The 25089-nt window shown below is 38.5% G+C and overlaps 1 long non-coding RNA gene across 3 annotated transcripts; it reads right to left on the minus strand.

Moving 5' to 3' along the window:
- Window positions 1–15106: 15106 nt before the first annotated feature.
- On the minus strand, window positions 15107–21404 carry LOC104226922 (uncharacterized). Of its 3 annotated transcripts, XR_710961.1 has the most exons (6): window positions 20946–21404; window positions 16987–17009; window positions 16823–16883; window positions 16434–16719; window positions 16156–16339; window positions 15107–15386 (listed from the first exon to the last, which is right to left on the minus strand). It is a non-coding gene; the product is annotated as an uncharacterized lncRNA (long non-coding RNA). The 3 variants fall into 3 exon arrangements; XR_011402903.1 differs by having other exon boundaries at window positions 16156–16719; window positions 16987–17006; XR_011402902.1 differs by having other exon boundaries at window positions 16156–16719.
- Window positions 21405–25089: the final 3685 nt, after the last annotated feature.

The following is a 25089-nucleotide window of genomic DNA, read 5'->3' on the forward strand; positions in this document are numbered from 1 at the left end:
GGGATGCTTGTTCATCAGGTCCAAAATTACCTTCACCCTTGTTGTGCTTGGTCTGGATTTAATTTGTGTTGATTTATCAATGGCTATAGGTTTTCCAGCAGCAGAAGCAATTGATAGCAACGAACGCATAACAAATAACTCCGGCGACAGATTCGGCAACGAAATCCAAACTACTGCCATTGTAGTTTCTTCGTTTGGATTAAATCCAATTGTCCATGGAAAGACTCTACACTGGTGTTCTTTTCCATTCCATGATCGGTAATTTACTGCACGAGCTAAGGCCTGTACATAATCTTCATTTTGATCAAACCTTAACAGAATTTGCCTTGGTGCGAGTGAACCTACGAGGCATCGACCTTTTGTTCCTAGATGTTTGGGCAGTAAATTTCTTAGCTCTTTGAGATCTGGTGCACCTGAAGATAGTTTAAAAACAACAGATTGGTATAACCCCTCCTCCATTGCAAATTCACGTCTTTCTTCCATGGTAAAACAAACAGTTGGTTCGCCATGTACATATTGAATCGATTTCAACACTGTTTTTGTTGCAATTTGTGTTGGTGATTTGGTTTGGATCTGAGCAGCATATGTTGGTTTAATTGATGGCTCTCCCACAGCCAAAGGCTGGGGAGAGGACGCAACAGACATGAAACTCTTCAACACTCCATTAACGTGAAGAATCAGAAGAAGTTAATGAAAAATGCCTGGTTGCTACAGTAACCGCAAAATGAAATTTAAGATCCTTACCAATTGGTTACAGATTTGAGTATGAAATCAATTGGGGTTTGTGCGCAAAGAGAAGATGCTTCTTTTGACACCAAGTTTGTGACAATCCGCCACCGGATGCCGGAATTATGGCCGGAAAATGGTGACGAAAATACTATTCCCTCTCTTCCTAGAGAGAAGGCAGAGAATTTTAGAGTAATTTAAGGAAAATAGGTTGATGTTTTACTTTGCCTTTCAAGTTTTTTTTTTTTTTTTTTGGGAATTCCTTCCTCTCAGAGATATCTGATCTTAGTCTGTTATATACTCCCTTGCCATTTCAGGTAGATTTTTGTGTTGCTATTGGAGGGTATCTTGTTATTCAATACTTCAGTCGGAGTCCTGGAGATATGTATCTATGTACAATAATTGCGAAATCTAGTTAATCTGTTGTTTTAGTGGTGAAAATAAACTCCAATTTTATGTTATAGATATAAAGGAGTATTTAATATTTTGTTTGAGATGTTCACGAGTTCGAGTCGTGGAAATAGTCTCTTGCAGAAATACAAGGTAAGACTGCATATGATAGACCCTTGTGGTCCGGCCGTTCTCTAGATTCACGCATAGCGGAAGCTTAGTGCATCAGGCTCCTTTATACTTGGATACCCCCAAAAAAAGAAGGAAAAAGTAAAGAAAAGAATGACATGGTGTAAATGATTATAATCTCTTGATGGTAGCGAAGAATTCACCACTACTTCTAACTTGCATGTGTCCTATCCAGGAAAAGGTCAAAAGATACATTTGCTTGATATAGTTCTAAAATGATTGTTTCATGCCTTTGAGCTAGGCTTTTGATCATACCTCGTGAACAATTTGCTTGTTATGTATAGCAACGGGAACTTCCTTTCTTTGTTTGGATAGGCAAATGTCACATGATTAAAAGTTTAATTGCCATTTTCGTGACTCACGTACAAACAATTAATTTGTATCCTCTCACGTTCTAAGCTGGCTTTAAAAATAGAAAAAGACAGTTCTCGTTTTATGGGGAAAAAGAATTCTATGTTGTCATAATGTACTTCAGCCATCAGTTGATTTTGATATAAGCTGCAATCACCCAAAACAAGAAAGCTGTAAAAAAAAAGGATAGTGATAGGTTTAGGCCTTTGCCCCTCTACTCCCAGTGGAATCTTTGAACAATAGTAAACCAACAAGAGTCCAAGAAAGTATAAAGCAACTGTAGTTTTTATTTTCTTTATATTCACGGCTCATCTTATTAAAGGAATCGCTTTTGAATTGAAAAATACAGATGTGACTGCTCTTGCAAGTGTAAATGGAGCTATCAAAGTGTCTCAACTTTTGCCTTCCCTCTTGCTCTTTTTTCTTAGCAAAAGAACAGCCCACTTTTTTTCATTCTCCCAAAAAGGACACCTTAAGACAAAGGGTAGAGCTGTATCAAGAAAAACGTCACTCCAATACTTTAAAAGACCCAAAATTCTAATCCTTTTTATGTTTAAACTTTTTATAAATAAGTACAATATATAATATTTACTAGTATATTAAATATGCAATATTTAATAGGTACAGATCAGTACTTTTTCCATTTTAAATATAAACCAATCCGAATTACTCAGTATCACTATTACAATAAATCTATTCTTAAAAATAAAAATAAAAACAGTCAGTTTATTTGGTATAGTTACAAGCTTTACACTTGCACATAAACCTATTTTTAAGATCGACAGATCACCAAGACTTACAAATGACATGATTTGGAGGTATGTTTTAGCAATTGGTATTCTAACTTGTTCAGTGAGCAGTCATATGGATTTTTTTAATTTACAAGGGGCTTGAAGCAAGGGAATCTGTTGTCGCCAACCCTCTTTATATTGACAACGGAGGTATTGCATGTCTAGAAGCTTGAACTCTTTGAATGAAAATAGTTTATTTTGTGGTTTTGGCGTTGCCTAAATGGATTCCTAATATCAATCACCTCTCATATGCGGACGATATTATATCCCAACATATTAAATCTGGCCACCATAGGCATGAAGCACTTCACTAGTACTAGCCTTCAAAGCCACAGTTCCAACACCCATTTTGCGAGCATGATCCAAACCTGCATCCATATATAGAAGTATACTTTTTGGACAATGATGCAGCAAAGGCTTGTTAATGCTGTTCCCAGAGACTACGCTATTACATGGTACTGCAGCAGCAAACTCATTGTAATAAATGTTCCCTTTTTGCTAAACTAATTAAATAAGAAGATAGAGGGTAAATCCTAGTTAAGCATAATCAATTCTAGATATGAGATGGATAACATGAATAGAAAAATATAGCCGAGTACAAATGTTGCCAGTAGTTATGGCCGGATCTACTAGTATGAAAAAGACTGTCACGACCCGAATTTCCTACCCTCGGGAGTCGTGAGGGCGCTTATTAATGAAAGCTAGACAAGCCAACTGTTTGAACAAATTATTTTTTTCCCATTCTAATCCTTTAACAATTGTGAAACAATAGCTTATAAACAACAGAGTTTTAAACAACCGGAAGAAACAATAAAATCATTTGAATATATATCCAATACAACGTCTTAAACAAATTCTACCCAGAACTAGTGTCACAACTTCACAGACATTCTAGAATTACTACAAACAAGGTCCGAAAAATAAATAATACACTGTTTCTGAAATATGTATATGAAACAGGATGAAGGGATAGAGGGAGACGTCAGGGCTTGCGGACGCCTGCAGGACTACCTCGGAATCTCCGACTGGACTGAAGGCAGTCACCCAAGCTAAGGTCCGAATGCTGCTGCTCCGGGATCTGCACACAGTGCAGAGTGTACTATCAGTACAACCGACCTCATGTGCTGGTAAGTGCCTAGCCTAACCCCGGCGAAGTAGTGACGAGGCTAGGACCAGACTTACCAAATAAACATGTGCAGTTATATCATATATAGCGGAAAATAAAACATAAATATACAATTAAGGATGGGAGGGGGATTTGCTGCAGGGGAATATCATTTACCAACAGTAACTCAGGAGAAAAGCATAAAGAATAATTTAAAATTTGTGGCAGAAAGAATAAGGAATCTGTAACCAATCAATAACCATTTTTATCATTTATTGTTGCGGCGCGCAACCCGATCCAAATCATAAAAACATTGTTGCAGCGTGCAACCCGATCCAATTATAATATTGTTGCGGCGTGCAACCCGATCCAAATATAATCCGATCCAAATATAATATTGTTGCAGCGTGCAACCCGATCCAAATATACAATTCAACACCAATCACAAAAGAGTCCCAGTAAGGGAACAATAAGGAAACAACACTATCCCAGCAAGGGAATCAACAATATAAGTAAATACGTCCCGGCAAGGGAATCATCTATAACCAAACTTGTTCCAACATTTAACTTCACAAAGAAACCTCAACTAGCACCAATACTCAACCATAAGCAATTTTCACGAAAATATTCATAATTCTTGCTCAACACAGAGAATCAACAACTTAGGCATTCATAGTACTTATTAAGAACACAACGATTTCAATTTATGACTCACGGGCATGTTTGACACCAACGTATAGATACTCGTCACCATGCCTATACGTCGTACTCAACAAATAACACATAGCAAATAGGACACAACTCCTAATCCCTCAAGCTGAGGTTAGACCAAACACTTACCTCAAACTTTCACGGCCAACTCAAGCCTCAAACACCGCTTTTCCTTTAGAATTCGCCTCCAAATAACTCGTATCTAGTCCAAATTGATTTAACAATATCAATAAATGCTAAAGAATTCATATCCAATGCTTAATTATAGGTTTTCTATCATTTTTCCCAAAAGTCAAAAATTGACCCCGGGCCCGCTTGGTCAAAACTCGAGGTTCGGACCAGAACCCGATCACCCATTCACCCACGAGCCCGAATATGCAATTAGTTTCGAAATCCGACCCCAAAACGAGGTCTAAATCCCAATTATTCAAAAAGCCCTAACTCTACCTAAATTCCTAATTTCTACCATGAAAACTCTTGATTTTTGATTAGAAAGTGATGAGAAAAATATGGGTAATTGAAAGAGTAAAGTTTAGAATCATATACCAGTGTTTTGGAAAAGAAATTGTTCTTTGAAAATCGCCTCAATGCTCCCAAATTTCGAAAATATGAAGTAAATGGTTCTGCCCGTTTTAGCTTATGTTTGAAAATCACTGGGCAAGCCTTCATCGCGTTCGCGATGGGCCTATCGCGTTCGCGAAGGGTCAGGTCAATTAACCTTCGTGTTCGCGTATAGTGGCTTGCGTTCGCAGAGCTTTGACTCCTCGAGCCTTCGCGTTCGCGGGCCAGTGGCCGCGTTCGCATAGAATAAAATCCCCTTTCCGCTGCCCAGGCCCAAAGACCTTCGCGTTCACGATAGCAGGTCCGCGTTCGCGAAGTAACACCCCCCAAAGCTTCGCGGTCGCAACCTGTTTCTCGCGTTCGCGTAGAAGGAAAATTCCTTCAGCCTGACTTACCCTCCCCGTTCGCGAGAGTCCTTTCGCGAACGCGAAGAACAAAGTTCCAGAACACCAGAAACTGAAAACCCGCAACTTTTTCTATGTTTAAAACCTTTCGAAACCTATCTGAAACTCACCCTAGCCTTCGGGGCTCCAAACCAAACATGCAAACTAACTCAAAAACATCATATGAACTTATTAGTGCGATCAAATCACTAAAATAACACCTTTAACAATGAATTTAGCATAGAAATCTAAGAAAAACCTCAAAACTTTCAAAGTATCAATTTTTACAACTACGGGTCCGAATCACATCAAACGACTTCCGTTTCTTATCATATTTCACAGGCTTAGCTTAAACCACATGTAAGACCTCTACCGGGCTCCGAAACCAAAATACGGGTGCGATACCAACAACTTCCAAACACATTTCATTTCCAAAAACTCATAAACATTCTAGAAAACAGTTTTCTTTAAAAATTCATTTCTCGGGCTTGGGACCTCGGAATTTGATTCCGGGCATACGCCCACGTCTCATATTTTCCTACGGACCTTCCGAGATCGTTAAATTACGGGTCCGGGTTCGTTTACCCAAAATATTGACCAAAGTCAACTTAAATTCATTTTAAAAGCAAATTTTATCATTTTTCATAGATTTTCACATAATGGCTTTCCAGCTATGCACCCGGACTACACAAATCAAGGTGATACTAAAAGAGGTTTTTAAGGCCTCGAAACACAGAATTTATTTCTAAAACAAGTGATGACCTTTTGGGTCATCATATTCTCAATATCTAAAACAACCGTTCGTCCTCGAACTGACATAAGAAGTAAGTACCTGAGTCGGGGAAAAGATGGGGATAATGGCTCTGCATATCGGACTCGGACTCCTAGGTCGATGCCTTAGCAGGCTGACCTCTCCACTGAACGCGAATAGAAGAAAAACTCTTCGATCTCAACTGACGAACCTGCCGGTCTAGAATAGCTACCGGCTCCTCCTCATAGGACAAGTCCTTGTCCAACTGGACAGTGCTAAAATCTAACACGTGGGATGGATCGTTGTGATACTTCCGAAGCATGGGCACATGAAACACTAAATGCATGGCTGATAAGCTCGGCGACAATCCAAGTCTGTAAGCCACCTCTCCCACTCGATCAAGAATCTCAAACGGGTCAATGAACCTAGGGCTAAACTTGCCCTTATTTCCAAATCTTATCATGCCCTTCATAGGCGATACATGAAGCAATACCCGCTCACCGACCATGAACGCCAAATCACAAACCTTATGGTCGACATAACTCTTTTGCCTGGACTGAGCTGTACAGAGCCTAACCTGAATAATCCTGACCTTGTCCAAGGCATCCTGCACTAGATCCGTACCTAACAATCGAGCCTCTCCCGGCTCAAACCATCCAACCGGCGACCGACACCGCCTACCATACAAGGCCTCATAAGGAGCCATCTGGATACTCGACTGGTAGTTGTTGTTGTAGGCAAAATCTGCTAAAGGCAAAACTGATCCCACGAGTCTCAAAGTCAATGACACAAGCTCGGAGCATATCCTCCAAAATCTGAACAATCCGCTCGGACTGCCCGTCCGTCTGAGGATGAAACGTTGTGCTCAACTCAACCCGTGTTCCCAACTCTCGCTGAACTTCTCTCCAGAAATGTGAGGTAAACTGCGTACCTCGATCCGAAATGATAGACATGGGCACACTATGAAGACGAACAATCTCCCGGATATAGATCTCAGCTAACCTCTCGGAAGAATAGGAGACTACCACATGAATGAAATGTGCTAACTTGGTCAACCGATCAATAATAACCCACACTGTATCGAACTTCCTCTGAGTCCGTAGGAGCCCAACAATGAAGTCTATAGTGATATGCTCCCACTTTCACTCAGGAATCTCAATCTTTTGGAACAAACCACCGGGCCTCTGATGCTCGTACTTAACCTGCTGACAGTTCAAACATTGAGCCACATATGCAACAATGTCCTTCTTCATTCTCCTCCACCAATAGTACGGCCGCAAATCCTGATACATCTTAGCGGCGCCCGGATGAATAGAGTACCGGGAACTATAGGCCTCCTCTAAAATCAACTCTCGGAGTCTATCCACATTAGGCACACAAACTCGACCCTGCAGTCTCAAAACTCCATCATCTCCTAAGGTAACCTGTTTGGCACCTCCGTGCTGCACCGTGTCTCTAAGGACACATAAATAAAGATTATCATACTGCTGTTCTCGTATACGCTCCAATAAAGAAGTATGAGCGACTATACAAGCTAACACACGGTTGGGCTCAGAAACATCCAATCTTATGAACTGATTGGCCAAAGCCTGAACATCCAAAGCAAGCGGTCTCTTACCGACCGGAATATAAGCAAGATTGCCCATACTGACTGACTTCCTACTCAAAGCATCGGCTACCATATTGGCCTTTCCCGGATGATATAAGATGGTAATATCATAGTCTTTCAATAGCTCTAACCACCTTCTCTGCCTCAAATTTAGCTCTTTCTGCTTGAACAAGTACTGCAGACTCTTGTGATCCGTGAACACCTTACATGCCATGCCATACAGATAATGCCTCTAAATCTTCAACGCGTGAACAATGGATGCTAACTCCAAATCATGGACTAGATAGTTCTTCTCATGAATCTTCAACTGCCGCAAAGCATAGGCAATGACCTTGCCATCCTACATTAACACCGCACCAAGTCCAATATGAGATGCATCATAATAAACTGTATATGGCCCTGAACCTGTGGGCAAAACCAACACCGATGCCATAGTCAAAGCTATCTTAAGCTTCTGAAAGCTCACCTCACACTCGTCCGACCACCTGAACTAGGCAACCTTCTGGGTCAACCTGGTCATCGGGGCTACAATAGACGAAAACCCATCCACAAACTGACGATAGTAGCCTGCCAAGCCCAAGAAACTCCGGATCTATGTAGCTGATGTTGTTCTAGGCCAGTTCTTGACTGCCTCTATCTTCTTTGGATCTACCTGAATGCCCTATGCTGATATAACATGACCCAAGAATGCAACTGAACTCAACCAGAACTCACACTTCGAAAACTTACCATACAACTGACTATCTCTCAAAGTCTGAAGAACCACTCTCAGATGTTGTTCATGCTCCTCCCGGCTGCGGTAATAGATCAAAATATCATCAATGAAGACTATCACGAATGAATCCAAGTAAGGCCTGAACACTCGATTCATCAAATTCATAAAAACTGCTGGGGCATTTGTCAACCCGAATGACATCACCAAGAACTCATAATGCCTGTACCGAGTGCGGAAAGTTGTCTTAAGGATATCGGATACCCTAATCCTCAACTGATGGTAGCCAAATCTCAAGTCAATCTTCGAAAATACCTTGGCATCCTGAAGCTGATCAAACAAATTATCAATACTCAACAATGGATACTTATTCTTGATTGTAACCTTGTTCAACTGCCGATAATCTATACACATTCGCATCGATCTGTCCTTCTTCTTAACAAACAACACCGACACCCCAAGACGAAACACTAGGTCTAATGAAACCTTTTTCAAGCAAGTCTTGAAACTGCTCTTTCAACTCTTTCAACTCAGGCGAGGCCATACGATACGACGGAATAGAAATGGGCTGAGTGCTCGGAGCCAAATCAATGCAGAAATCAATATCCCTATCAGGTGGCATACCCGGCAGGTCTGAAGGAAATACCTCAGGAAACTTGCGAACAAGAGGCACATAATCGATAGAAGGAACCTCGGCACTAGAATCACGAACATATGCCAAATAGGCCAAATACCCCTTCTCGACCATACGTCGAGCCTTCATATATGAGATGACACTACGGGTAGAATACCAGGAGTCCCTCTCCATTCTAAACGAGGTAAACCTAGTAAGGCTAAGGTCATAGTCTTGGCATGACAGTCCATGATAGTGTGGTAAGGTGATAACCAGTCCATCCCCAATATGACATCAAAATCAACCATGTCCAGAAGTAACAAATCTACACGAGTTTCAAGACCCCCAACCACAACTATACATGAACGATGGACTCGATCAACCACAATAGAATCACCCACCGGTGTAGACACATATACAGGAGCACTCAAAGAATCACTAGGCATGACCAGATACAGTGCAAAATAAATGACACATAGGAGTATGTAGACCCCGGATCAAATAGAACTGAAGCATCTCTACTACAAACCAGAACAGTACCTGTAATAACTGCATCGAAAGCCTCAGCCTCAGGCCTGACTGGAAGAGCATAACATCGGGGCTGGGCCCCTCCACCCTGAACTACATCTCTAGGACGGCCTGCTGCTGGCTGGCCTCCACTTCTAGCTGCCTGACCTCCACCTCTAATACCTCTACCTCCACCTCTAGCACCTCTACCCCTACCCCTAGCTAGCGGAGTGGACGGTGGAACACCTGGAACATGAATCATAGCACGGGAACTCTATTGTTGTGACTGAATACCCACCAATATCGGACAAGCCCTACGGATAGGACCATACTCACCGCACTCAAAGCATCCACCTAAGTGATGCGGTTGAGGAAACTGAGACTGACCCTGGTAACCTGAATGACCACCTCAAAAACTCTGGAGCGACGGTGCACTGATAGGAGCTGGTGATACACTATAGGGCTGCTGATCAGAATACTGCATATAAGAACCACGGCACCTGAAGCGCCGTGAGAAACCTGAAGTGCTGACTGAAAGACCCTAGGAGGATGGTCTCTACCATATGAATCCCTGCCTCCAGACGAGGCACCACTAAATATGCCTGATGACGAGGCCTCTTGTCAGACCCCTGACCACCCCCTACGATAGAACCATCTCAACTCTCCTAGCCACATTGGCCGCCTCCTGAAAAAGAAATTTCACTCCCTGTCTCCTTAGCCATCTGAAGTCGAATATGCTGAATGAGTCCCTCAATGAACCTCCTCACCCTCTCTCTCTCTTGGTGGGAAGTATGATAAGAGCATGACGAGCTAAGTCGATGAATTTAGTCTCGTACTGAGTAACACTCATAGAACCCTGCTGAAGATGCTCAAACTGCCTCCGATAGATCTCTCTTTGAGTGATAGGGAGAAAATTCTCCAAAAATAGCTGAGTAAATTGCTCCCAAATCAAAGCAGGTGATCCGGCTGGTCTAACCAAACAATAATCTCTCCACCAAGTCTTGGCGGATCCAGACAAGCGGAAAGTAGCAAAGTCAACCCCATTGGTCTCCACTATCCCCATATTCCTGAGAACCTCATGACAGCTGTCTAGATAATCCTAGGAATCCTAAGAAGACACACCGCTGAAAGTAGTAGTGAAGAGCTTGGTGAAACTGTCCAATCTCCACAAAGCATCGGCAGACATAACTACTCCATCACCGGTCTGAGCTACCACACCCGACTGAACTACTCTAACTGGCTGAGCTGTTGGAGTCTGAAACTGGGGAGCCATCTGCTCCGGAGTGCGAGTAGCAGGAGTCTGGGCTCCTCCTCCAGCCTGAGAGACGACTGGTGCTACTGGAAGCAAGCCTACTCGGATGACACTCTCCATAAGGCCCACTAGACGAACCAGAGCATCCTGGAGTACCGGGGTAGCAATGAACCCCTCTGGGACATGATCTGGGCCGGAACCTCATGATCAAAGTCAACCTGAGGCTCTACCGCTGGTGCTGCTGCTCTAGGCTGAGCTCTGCCCCTACCTCGGCCTCGCCCTCTGCCCCTCGTGGGAGCTGCTACTGGGGGCTCGGGCTACTGATCGGTGGATGAGGAAGAGCGTGTTCTCGCCCTTTGCAAAAGAATAGAGTAGAAATTCAATTAGCATTGAGGAACCAAACCGCACGACAGGAAAAAATAAATGTGAAGTTTTTCCTAACTTTCTAGCCTCTAGGGATAAATACAGACGTTTCCATACCGATCCATCAGAGTCTACTAAGCTTGTTTGTGAATTGTGAGACACATGTAACCTAGAGCTCTGATACCAACTTGTCACGACCCAAATTTCCTATCCTCGGGAATCGTGATGGCACCTACTAATAAAATCAAGGCAAGCCAACTGTTTGAACAAATTATCTTTTTCCCAATTTATTCCTTTAACAATTATGAAACACTAGCTTATAAACAGCGGAGTTTTAAACAAGCGGAAGAAACAATAAAACCATTTGAATATATATCCAATACAACGTCTTAAACAAAGTCTACCCAGAACTGGTGTCACAACTCCACAGACGGTCTAGAATTACTACAAACAACATTTGAAAAATAAATAATACACAATTTTTAAAATATGTAAATGAAACAGGATGAAGGTATAGAGGGAGACGCCAGGGCTTGCGGACGCCTGGGCTTGCGGAATCTCCGACTAGACTGAAGGCAGCCACCCAAGCTAAGGTCCGAATGCTGCTGCTCTGGGATCTGCATACAGTGCAGAGTGTAGTATCATCACAGCCGACCTCATGTGCTGGTAAGTGCCTAGCCTAACCTCGACGAAGTAGTGACGAGGCTAGGGCCAGACTTACCAAATAAACATGTGTAGTTATATGCGCATATCAGTCAGTGCGTAGCTACTATTATGTGTAATGTCCGGGTAGTCTAGGACCCAAAAGCATGCTATACTTGGAATATCTGTAATCTTGTTGGCAGATGAATTACTTAAATCTTATCGAATTGGTAAATGAATTTCTAAAAGGATTAAACTTCATTTTCTTAAATCGCTAAAAGAGAATTGACTTTTATTTGGATAAACATTCCCCGATAAATTCTTTATTTACTGTTTGAGCATGTATTTCTATGTGTACCTGTGTCTCCTGTATGATTCGCGAGTAGGGTGATTGTTTATTTAAATTTGACCGCGTCGCATGTATAATTCGCGAGCGGGATAATAGATGCATCTATGGTTCGCGCCTTTCGACCCTCGGCAGTGCACATTTTATATTTATGTTGCATCGGGTCGTATGACCTCGGCATGATATGCGCATGCTTGTATTGTTTGCCTGAGATTTATAATGTTGATATTTTCCTTCCTGGCCGGAGATAAATTAATAAAAGATGATGAAAAGTAAATCTTTGAAAATCGTTTATTATTTAAGAAGTTGTTTACCTGCTTTCCAGCTTTATGAGTTAAATTTTGGCTTTATGAAATCCATGAAATTCTCACACTTTTACTATATTATCATTGGACCATTAGTAAGTGTCAAAGTCGACCTCTCGTCTCTACTTCTTCGAGATTAGACGGGATACTCATTGGGTACACGTTATTTTCGTACTCATACTACACTTGCTGTGCATTTTTGTTGCACAAGTTTATGTGTGGCTAGTGGTTTAGTGGCATTATGGCATGGTTGGTACAGAGACTTAGGTGAGCTTCATTATCGAGGCGCCCCGCAGTCAGCAGAGTCTCCTTCAGAGTATTGTATTATATTTTTATTTCTATCCACTTGTATTCCGGATAGTCACTGTATTTTATTTCATTCACTAGCAAATGCTCATGCACTCGTGACACCGGGTGCTGGGATGATCAAGAGATTTTTCAGTAGTTAAATTTTGTAAAGACATCCGCATTTATTCAGTAGAGTTTATTACTTATTATTTATTGGTTTAAAGGAACTGATTTCAAAATAAACAAAAAAAATGAGAAATTGCTAGTAAATAGTTGTTGGCTTGCCTGACAGTGGTGTTCGGCGCCATCACGACCCTTAGTGGATTTTGGGTTGTGACAATATAAGAGTAGCCTGAAAATGAAGGAGTTCTCGTTGGCCGCATCAAGTCACTATGAATAAGTTCTAGTGGGGACATTGCACCTTGACAAGGATTTGTCAAATGGAAGACGATGTGCATTTCCATATTGACATCCTTCACAAACCTCTCCTCCACCAAAATTTCTTAAGTTAGGCAAACCTTTTACTAGATTTAACTTTATCCATGCTTAGATGTCCAAGTCTAGCATGCTAAAGATGTGTATTATCATTGCTACTCATCTTCTCAATATATGAATTAGAGGCAGATAAGACATATAAATTGTTGACACTCTTACCTGAGTGAACGATATCTTCCTTGAGCACCTTGATATTTCGAAGGACCTTCACATCGCGTGGGCCAAATAGCAAATAGTTTCCAGCATCTACAACATTTGCAACTGAAAATAGATTTTTCTTCATTCCTGGAACATGAAAGACACTGTTGAGGGTGATAGTGTCTTTTTGTTTCTCGTTGATCACAACAATGCCTTCCTTCTCAACATTATGGATTGTATTATCTGTTGTAACAATGACATCATGTCCATTGTATTCGCGAAAGGTGGAGAATTTGGATTGATCTCCAGTGAGATGGTGCCCACATCTTGAATCCACGATCCAGTCTCTTTCAAAATTTATGGAAGCCATGGCATTTATTGCTCGAGTCTCCACTGCGAAGCACTTTCCCCAGTCTTTTTCTTTTTCTTCTTCTTCAGCAATTTTCTTGGTTTGAGCCATATTGCTCTCTTTGGCTCGACAATATCTTTTTATATGCCCGACTTTGCCACAACGGTAGCATTTTAAAAGTTTTTTACCGTTACTGAAAGACTCCCCCTTCTTTCCTGGCGAGCTTGAACCACTTGACGATTGAAAGTGCATGCTATCTCTTGATTTCCCTTTATAGTTTCTCTTATCGGCGGCAAGAGCATTTCCTTCCCCGTCTTTGATAGATACACCAGCCATCTGTTTGGCTAGTAGCTCTTATGAAGACAACAAATTCTCAAATTCTTTCAAAGATGGTTGTTGAACCCATCCTTGAATCGATGTAGTAAATGGAATATATTCTGTCTTTAAACCACGAATAATGATTCTTCTTATTCGTGCTTTAGAGATAGCCTCGTCCGGATTCAATAGAGAAATTTCTGATTACATATTTTTAACCTTCAAGAAATACTCGGCGATAGAGAGATTACCTTGAGTAGTGTTAGCTAACTCATTCTCTAAAATTTGTAGCTGATCTTCATCCTTCTTGTTGAACAGTTGATCGAAGGTCTCCATATTTCATGAGCTGATTTACACCTTATTATACGATCAAATAAATTAGGAGAGATAGACCTCTTTAGGATAAACTCCGCCTTACCATTAATCTGCTTCCACTTCTTACGTGCATTGCTATTTTCCGATGCATCAACAGGAGGATTTGTGTTATTCCCATTGACAACTTTCCCAAAATCCTCACCAACAAGGTATGACTCCATACAAGTCTTACATACCTTGTAGTTGGACTAGTTCAATATCTACATCCCAGTCCATTAGCCCGACCACCCAAATCCATTTAGAAAAACCAGTTGAATCAGCCACTAACCCGACCTTGAAATCTAGAAGTCAACTTATGGCTCTGATACCATGAAAAGAATAGCAGAAGAAGAATATTATTCGGAGACCTTCTACTAGCCCAAGATCGTTAACTAAGATTGGAGGATTCAACTAAAGAAGAGGAAACTTGAAAAGAGAAGATAGATTTTAGATAGGAGAACTTGTTTTGGAAAGAAGGCTTTCTTGATTTTGGCTTGGTCACAAATGCCTAAGACCATCTCCAACCCTAACACCAAATTTCACACCAAAATGGTGTAACACCAAATTTACTCCAACCATTACATTATTTTTTACACCAAAAAAGAATATTTCTTTTTATATTCTTCTCTCTCTTCTACATTATATTATTATCTTCTATTTAAATTTTATTTTTTATTTTCTTCAAATAAATTATATCTTTTTTCTTTTTTCCATATTCATCACATATAATTCACATTCACCACTTATATAATCATTTATTACAAAATTATTTTAAAGGATAAATCAACTAAAAGTGAAATCATTGATAAAAGATAATTAATAAATATTACATCATAATCAAATTAATTTAAGTACCACATAAATATTCAACTTTTGTCTCTATTCTCCCATAAATGCTCGATTAATGCATTACGAAGTGCGAAATGCGCATCTTTATCCTTATTTTTTTGTGTCGAGCTAAAAGTTATTCAAATCGGTGATCTTCATCTACTGTCATTTCTACCGTAGGAGCTGGACATTCACGTGCATCTTGAATTGGTGCATTAAGATCATGCTTGTCCTCAATTATCATGTTGTGCGGTATAATACATGTGGTCATTATATCACATAACACCTCTTTTCTCCAAAAACGTAACGGACCTGCAACAATTGCAAAACGAGAGTGCAAAACTCCAAATGCACGTTCAATTTTAGTTTTCACTTTTCTATTTTAGAAACATTAGATATCTTACATTTGCATTTTTCATTTTTAAATAATGGTTATATTTTCTTTATACAATTATAATAATAAGAATAATAAAATTAACTTATAATTTTATATAAATATAATATATACAAAAATTAATATATCAAAAAAATAGGATATAAAATTAAAATTATAAAGATCTTAATATAAAAATTAATTATATATACAATATATGATAAATTAAAAGTCCAAAAAAAATAAAAAGATGAATAAAATAATAATAAATCAAATTTAGTGTGACACTATTCACACAGTAAAATGGTGCAAAATTTGATGTTCCATTGGAGCAAAAAACTACCAAATTTTATACCAAATTTAGATTTGGTGCAAAAAATAGTGCACTATTGGAGATGCCCTAAGACCACCCCTATTTATACTTCTCTAGGGATGGTTCTAGATAATATTCTAGAACATGTACAAAAAAAATCTAGTGAACCTTATCTTTCCATAATACTTTAGAATATCTAGATGTCTCTAATAGATAACCTTATCTTCCCACAATATTCTAGAACATCTAAATATGCCTAGTAGATAAATATCAAGGACACTACACTAGGACATTTTAGAGAATTCTATATTTTTTTTCAAACATTCAACTTTATTTTTTTTCACATTGTGTTGTTGTTAGTTCGATATAAACATGAGGAACTTAAAAGTACATACCTCTCCCTTGAAGTTGGCAAAACTTCTATATATTCGGATGCACCAACCATTTGTTGGAATTCCAAGATTTCATTAATTTCTTCTTCGGACACTACTTCCTCATACGATTTACGCAGCTCTGGAGGCCTTCCCTTCTTATATACACACCTGAAGCCTAGAATGTTGAATTTTGGTACCTAACACACTTCATCCAAAAAAAAAAAAAAAGACAAGAGTAAGATAAATGAAAAACTTGAATAAGATAGTAAAGAATCTTGTAAAAAATAGTGAAATGATACAATATATTAGGCACGGGTTGTATATCATCGTCATCTTTTTTTTTGACATAGTCATATCCTTGCACAACCCGACACTCGCTGCATATTGTAGGACATACTTATGTGTGCTACAGTAATAACCAATAGAATCTGGATTCTTTCTTAAGCCTTTATAATTGAACATAACTGATACATGTTCCACAATCTATTGTGTCGACAACTCAAAAGGTTTAACTTGGTATATGCGAGCATATATAGCAGAAATGGCTTCTCCCACGTTGTACGTGTTACAAGCATCTATAAGCATCTATAAGAAAAAACAAAAACAAAACAAGAACCAATAAATTTTTTGTTAGAAGTACAAAATAAAATATTACTACCACACAATTATGATAATTTCTTTAACTTACTCATCTTTCCCTGATCTCTTACGAACGGAAGAAGTATGTCGTCGTATAACCGGTTGAAATCCTATATAATAATTGTTAACGCAATTAGTAATATTCAGGTATGTCAATATATACTACATTCACCAGAAACTTATGCACCAGTGAATTGAAATGAAACAACAAACCATTTCAACAACTTCTTCATCTTCTGCCGCCATAGTATGCGTGTTTCAGGAAACAAGAAAAGAAGAAGAAGAAAAATAATTAGCTGTATAACCAAATCAACGTACATTACAAAATTACTTTTTTTATGATCTTTCTTTTGCATTTTGTTAGGGGGGAGTGAATTCATTGTAGCCCTGTCTAGACGAAAATCTTCTAATTACTAACAAAATTGCAGCTTTCACAACAGAATGTGAAATAGGACAAAAAAAATTTCGTCTTTTCATACAAAGAAACTAAAATCTCTAAACAGAGTTAAATATTCAAATGATATCAAAAGAATCACAGTTTTTCTTGAAAGACAAGAGCCTTCCAAGAAGAAAAAAGAAAAGAAATATGGGTACATGGTGGAGAGTTATAGTATGTTTAGCCAAATTTTTTTTTGGTCCAAAAGTATTTTCTTTTTTTTTGCCAAAAGCACTTTTGGCAAAAAAATTGAGGTGTTTGGCCAAACTTTTGAAAGGAAAAAAAGTATTTTCGAGGAGAAGAAGAAGTAGTTTTTGAGAATCAGAAAAAAGTAGCTTCTCTCCAAAAGCACTTTTGAGAAAATACACTTATAGGCAATTTTCAAAAGCTTGGCCAAACACTAATTACTGCCCAAAAGTGCTTTTCAAATTAATTAGTCAAACACAAACTACTTCTTATCAAAATCATTTTTTTTAAAAGTAATTTTGAGAAAAACATTTCTCAAAATAAGTTGATTTTAAAAGTTTAGCCCTCTACTCGATAGCGTTGTGGTTCTGAAGCTAAGAGAAAAGCTTGAAGGGGTGGTAATATATAAGCTCCTTTTGTAGTACGGACGTTTATACATTTTAAATAGAAATCAGTAAAATTTTACTTCTTTTTATTGATAATTAGAATAATGTTGGAAAATAAAGTGACACTTGAACTTGTACCACAAATCCCTGTTACACACCTATTAGTTACGGGAATATTTTCAGACACTCAACCTTTCAAAAGTGTATCAATTACACACCACTTTCATGCTTGACCAGTTTCACAAAATGTGTGTGTATCACGCACCAATATGCTCGTGACATGTGTCATTAACTTTAAAAAAATAAAAACACACTTAAAATTATATATATACCCCTTCTTCATCTTCCCTACCATGTCTTCAACTATCATTGTTCGTGAGAAAAATTTCCAGCAAGACCCAAAAAACCAATAACTTAGAATTCAAGGACAAAAAAAAAGAATTTTTAAAACCTATATAATTAGTATTCCTTTCTGTTAAAAAAATATTTTTTTAATATCTCAAAAAGAATATATAAATTGATGTCTAGGTTCATTCTTTTAATGGGTCTTTATATGACCAATCAATTTGAATATATTTTAATGTGTGTAAAAGTAAATTAGAATAACTTTGAATATAATATTTATTAACATTAAATGGCTATCAAAATAGGTTATTTTTTATATCTTTGAATCTGATCAAATATGATCTTAAATGACCGTTTCTTAACATTGATTTAGAAATCATTTATTGACCGTTTCATTACGTTAATATCAGTTGATATTTGACTCCTTAATGGAGTAAATGTCAATAAATGTCTTTCATGATTCCTTTTGGTTTTGTAACAGAAAAACACTAATGTCTTGCTTATGGTTTGAACGTTTGGAAATTTAAAAAGCCTTTATGGCTTTTGACAATTTGATGTATATATATTTGTGTAGTCACTTGGAGGAAAAAAAAAGAGAAAAAACTTTTCTTTCTCCTTTCTTTTGTGGTGGGTTTTCTTCTCATAAATCTTTGTTGTTTCTGTTCCTAGTTATATTAGAAGAGCTTGTTGAATCCTCGGGGATACACCTAATATTATTCATCTCGGTTTGGGCGAAATATCCTTAAGGACAGTGTCTTTGACACGCCTCAAGCTAAACCTTTTATTTCCATAACCATCCAATTTTTACAACACTTTCTGGATCGAGTCACAAACGGGAAGAAATTTTCAAGAAGCGTCTTAATTGGATTTTCAACACTCTGCCACAAATTGAAAGAGATTGCCAAGTAACCTTAACTAGTCAATCAAAATCGAGTTACAAGTTCAGTTAAGAAATTCAAAATTAACTAGATCCAGTTGAATTTTCAAGCTTTTTCAATAGCTCAACAATGGTGTTTTCTAAATTTTCCACCCAGCTTTCACAAAATATGTGATAAACTTTTAAATCTAGCACAATTAAATGATTTTAAAAAAAAACCCAGTTGGATATGGCTGTTGTATTACTTCGACGATGGAAGACGAGAGGGGCGAGGGGGTTAGTTATAGGACGGACTCCGGCGAGTTGTGTGTATGTGATTGAGGAAGTTTTTAGGTAAGGGACCCATGTCCTTTTTGTATATATTTCATAGCTGAATTGATGCAATTAGATGGAGTTAGACAATTGGGGGGGGGGGGGTTATGGTTTAGGACAGGGAAGAAGACGAGAGTGGGAGAGGTTATTTTCTTTTTCTTAAATTGGCGTAAAATAGAAACAATAAAAAGAGAAAAAAATAATTTTTTTTTGTAAAGCTTCTACATTATATTTTTTGCATTCACGCGCCTATGTTATGTGAAAAACACGCGAGTGTCACGTAGTTAAAATAGTGTGTAATAGACACTTTTAAAAGATTTAGTGTATAAAATTATTTTCATAATGAACATGTGTGTAAGAGGAATTTGACTATAAGTCAGGTGGCATTCTATGTATTTTGCCAATAAAGTTCAAATTTAATTATCCTCCGTTAATCTTTAATTTGATCCATGAAACCGTTAATTTCGTCCTATATTTATTTTTCCCTCAAATGATTTTCTAGCTTGGCTCTTGAAATTTGTTGGCTGGAGCCATATCAGTAAATAAAATATTTAAATATATGCTATAATAACATTATTCGTTCCAACATTTTTAGGCTTTATAGTGAATAGTTGTTCTACGCCTATAACAACATTTGTCGTTTAAACGTTTTTTGGCTGTTATAGACAAAAGTTATCAGAAAATCAATCTTTTCCCCCCTTTTTAGTGTTACTTATAAAAGATAAGAAAATATTCAAATCTAAATCTCAAAATATATGCATATTTTACTAATTAATTATTAAAGACAACTAATACATTATTAACAAATTCATAACTAATGTCACACCCCTTTTTACCCCTTCAAGAGATAAGTGTGCAAAATATAACGGATTGTGGGTTAAAGAGCTTTTCCAATTAAAGTGACAAAATTTGAATAGGGATTATTTTATTGTTCAGAGTCGCCACATAGAATTGATTTTTTTCGGTGTTCCAAGTCACCATTTATTTGGATCCCTAGTCAAAGGAAGCTTTGACTCTATTTTAATCGGTCCGCGAAAATAAAGTTCGGGTAAGGAATTCTGTTGACCGGGGAGAATGTATAAGGCATTCCCCGAGTCCCGTGGTTCTAGCACGGTCGCTTTATTGACTATATTTGGCTTATATTATTTAATTACTCATTTTAGGACCTATGTTTATTTTATATTTTACCACTTTTAATTACTTGATTACAAAATCTTGAAACGAATCACGCGTACATATACTCTTTTGGTGCGTCAAAATCTATGTCACGCATACGCATACATAACTAATGACACTTGATTATTCCTAAGATTGTTTGGCCAAAGTCACTTAAAGGAATTACATGTCTTAAGCCTCTTTTCAATTAAGTCCAAATCCTTATTAGTCTAGTGCCGATAAATCCCACCGTCTTACCTAATCTAAATATATTTTAACAAAATTGCTTATGTTTTTAAAACGACAAACATTTTTACATATGTTTAATTCTTTAGATCTACTGATTCAGGGCATTAAGTTGATAAAAGACAAGAAAACAAACAATCATCACATTTTAAAAAAAAAAACTAAAATAAACACATGGCTAAAAGACAAAGAAACAAACAACATATTAAAAATTAGTGTAAAAATATACCTTGTATTGATTGAATCCAAACTTTAAAATTGCTGGTACTAAACAACCAAACCAAGAGCGACGACCACCACCGGGAACCTCCAATGGCACAACATTGTCGGAAGCACGAAATTGACTGAAAGTGGAGAAGTGTCAGGGCTATTTCAGGGGTATTTTAGGCTTGGCTTTGGGTAGCATTAGAGCTGATTTTCGGGGTTGTTAGCAGCTGATCTCTGATGCTATTTTAGCGCTGTTGCGACTGGTTTTTGGCTGATTTTAGAGCTGTGTTAATGAGCTGAAAAAGGGTGCTGGACATGGACGAATTTTTTGCTGGGTTTGAGGATTGTTTCGCTGTCTTTTGGAGCTTGAATTTCCAGGTGATTTGGGTCGATTTTGGGCGACTTTTGGCTGCCTTTTTGCTGCTTTTTTTAGCAATTTTGCAGCAAATTTCCCTGCTCTTTTTTTGGCCTCTAGGATCAAAGTTTGGGTTGTCCCTCTTTTTTTTTAAAAGGAGCTTTACATGGCTGTTTTTATGGCGGAAAAAATGGAGTGTGATGGCTGCTTTTTTTGACTTTGTTTGGCCGAAAGTGACCAGTTCTTCATGAGCTTTACAGCTGGGGTTTTTAGGGTGCAAGATGATGCCCTCATCCTCTTTTCACACGCTCATTTTCCTTTTATTGTCCCCTACTTTCCTCCTTCTTTTTTGACTTTTTTGTTGTGTGTGTTTGTATTAGTAAGATAGAGTGAAAATGTGAGTTGTGAAGGAATAATTGTGTTAGTGATAAGGTTCGTGCTAAATGATGTGAAGGAGTTAAAAAAATTCAAGCATGGTCAAAAATTAGATGCTCACAGCATGCCCCTCTTTGCTTGAAAACATGAAGAGTTTTCAGGCAAAGAAAAGATGAGTAATATGACTAATTTTTGGCTATATCATTATTTAAAATTGGAAAAATAAAAGACAAAGAGTGCAACCGAGTCCTGGTTTGGACGGCCTACATATCCCGGGTTATAAGGGAATCAAGTCGCGTGTAGTTCAAGGAAAGGTTGGAATTCCAAGTAGAGGAGTCAAGCGAGGTTCCGTCGAGGCTCCGGTCTGCAGTCTTGTATATTACATCGAAGATATAAAAAAGTTACATTAAAGAAAAGAAAACTACAAGATCCTATCTATGTCTTCAGAAACTTGATCTTGTGTCTTAACTGACTCTTCTACACATTCTTCTTATCAAAACGGGAAAATACAATGCATCGTGACTCCAGTCATGTCTTGAGTAATCCAAATCTTTTCATCTGTTGTTGCATTTTGGATTCACTTTTTTTTAATGCTGGATTGACACTTCTCTTGGTCATCTCTAACTTTGTGCCTTGAGGCAAAACCTGCTCAGACACCAAAACAAACAAACGAAGGGAATTTTTATGCCCCAGTTTTACAAGAAAAATTTCGTGAGTTATTGTAATGATTTTCTAAATTACTTTATTAAAATCATGAAAGTGTCGAGATTGGTGTACCCTAGGAAAACACGATTATTTGGAAATGGTGTATCCTGATTGTCTAAATGGTGTCTCAACTAAGGATTGATGTACCTTATATTGGAAAATAAAGCTAGGGATTGTCGTACCCTATATTGGTAAGGAAATGTAACCAGGGGTTAGTGCCATGTATTACTGAAAAAGAAAATGTAACCAGGGTTGGCACCCTGTATTACTGACAAAAATGTTGAATCCCCCTAGGCGAAAATGTTCTACCCGGGTTAAGCTATGTAAAACAACCTGAGCGAAGAGTAATTCTACCCGGAAATATGAGCTGGATTCCCCTAGGCGAAAAGGTTCTACCTGGGTTGCTGCGTAAAAACAACCTGAGCGAAGAGTACTTCTACCCGGAACTATGAGCTGGATACCCCTAGACAAAAAAGGTTCTACCTGGGTTAAGCTAATGCAAAACAACCTGAGCGAAGAGTACTTCTACCCAGGACTATGAGCTGGATCCCCCTAGACGAAAAGGTTCTACCTGGGTTAAGCTGCGTAAAAACAACCTGAGCGAAGAGTGCTTCTACCCGGAACAATGAGCTGGATTCCCCTAGGCGAAAAGGTTATACCTGGGTTGTTGCATAAAAACAACCTGAGCGAAGAGTACTTCTACCCGGAACTATGAGCTGGATCCCCCTAGACAAAAAAGGTTCTACCTGGGTTAAGCTAATGTAAAACAACCTGAGCGAAGAGTACTTCTACCCGGAACTATGAGCTGGATCCCCCTACGAGAAAAGGTTCTACCTGGGTTAAGCTACGTAAAAACAACCTGAGCGAAGAGTACTTCTACCCGGAACTATGAGCTGGATCCCCCTAGGCGAAAAGGTTCTACCTGAGTTAAGATGCGTAAAAACAACCTGAGCGAAAAGTACTTCTACCCGGAACAATGAGCTGGATCCCCCTAGGCAAAACGGTTCTACCTGGGTTAAGCTACGTAAAAACAACCTGAGCGAAGAGTACTTCTACCCAGAACTATGAGTTGGATCCCCCTAGGCGAAATAGTTCTACCTGAGTTAAGCTGCGCAAAACAACCTGAACGAAGAGTACTTCTACCCGGAACTAATGAGCTTGATCCCCCTGGCGAAACGGTTCTACCTGAGTTAAGCTGCATAAAATATCCTGAGCGAAGAGTACTTCTACCCGGAATTATGAGCTAGATCCCCCTAGGCGAGAAGGTTCTACCTAATTTAAGCTATGTAAAACAACCTGAGCGAAGAGTACTTCTACCCGGAAATATGGAGCTGGATCCCCCTAGGCGAAAAGGTTCTACCTGGGTTAAGCTATGTAAAACAACCTGAGCGAAGAGTACTTCTACCCGAAAATATGAGCTGGATTCCCCTAGGCGAAAAGGTTCTACCTGGGTTGCTGCGTAAAAACAACCTGAGCGAAGAGTACTTCTACCCGGAACTATGAGCTGGATCCCCCTAGACAAAAAAGGTTCTACCTGGGTTAAGCTAATGTAAAACAACCTGAGCGAAGAGTACTTCTACCCGGAACTATGAGCTGGATCCCCCTAAGCGAAAAGGTTCTACCTGGGTTAAGCTGCGTAAAAACAACCTGACCGAAGAGTACTTCTACCCGGAACTAATGAGCTTGATCCCCCTAGGCAAAACGGTTCTACCTGAGTTAAGCTGCGTAAAATAGCCTGAGCGAAGAGTACTTCTACCCGGAATTATGAGCTGGATCCCCCTAGGCGAAAAGGTTCTACCTGGGTTAAGCTATGTAAAACAACGTGAGCGAAGAGTACTTCTACCCGGTGTCACACCTCCTTTTTACCTACACCCGCAGGGGCATAAAAGAGTTTTTCCAATTAAAGGACAATCGAAACGGGATGGTGTTACTTCCGCTAAATCTTGTTATCTAAAAGGGTCGGTCTTAAACTATTTCCCATTATCCAGGAGGGTCCTGACAACTCTTAATTAAACGACAATTTTAAAGCTGAATTATATCTACTGAAGGTATGTCTTATGCTAAATCTTGTTATCCAAGCCAGTTTTAAACTACGTCCCATTATCCAGGAGGGTCCTGACAATCAAAAATCAAGTCTTATCTTAAGAGTGACAATTTTACGGCTAAACTATATTACCCTACAACAGAACTTATGCTAAATCTTGTTATCTAATGGAAATCTTAAAGCTAGGTCCCATTATTCAGGAGGGTCCTGAAAACTCCTAATTGAATCCTATCTTAAACATGCAATCTTTGAAACCAACTTATATTCTTTTAGGGTACATTTATGCTAAATTTTTCTATTTATGATTGTTTCATTATTTTAAACTAGGTCTGATTTTCTAGGAGGGTCATGAGAACTCCTAGCTGAATTCTATCTACAAATTTTTTTTTTGAAACCAACTTATATTCTTTTGGGGTACATTTATGCTAGATGTTACTACTCATGATTGTTTTGAATTTTAAACTAAGTCCCATTTTCCAGGAGGGTCCTGAAAATTTCAAATTAAATCTCACCTTAAGAGTGACAACTTCAAAGCTAAATCATATTTCCTAAAGGTAAAACTTACGCTAAATCTTATTTTCTATGAAGGTCTTAGAACTAAATCTCATTGTCCAGGAGGGTCCTGAACACTGGTTAAAACCCCTAAAATATTTACATAGAAGAAGTGATAAAAAAAATTAAATATTA

The sequence above is a fragment of the Nicotiana sylvestris genome, chromosome 1, assembly GCF_000393655.2.
Source record: "Nicotiana sylvestris chromosome 1, ASM39365v2, whole genome shotgun sequence".
NCBI classification, from domain to species: Eukaryota; Viridiplantae; Streptophyta; class Magnoliopsida; order Solanales; family Solanaceae; genus Nicotiana; species Nicotiana sylvestris.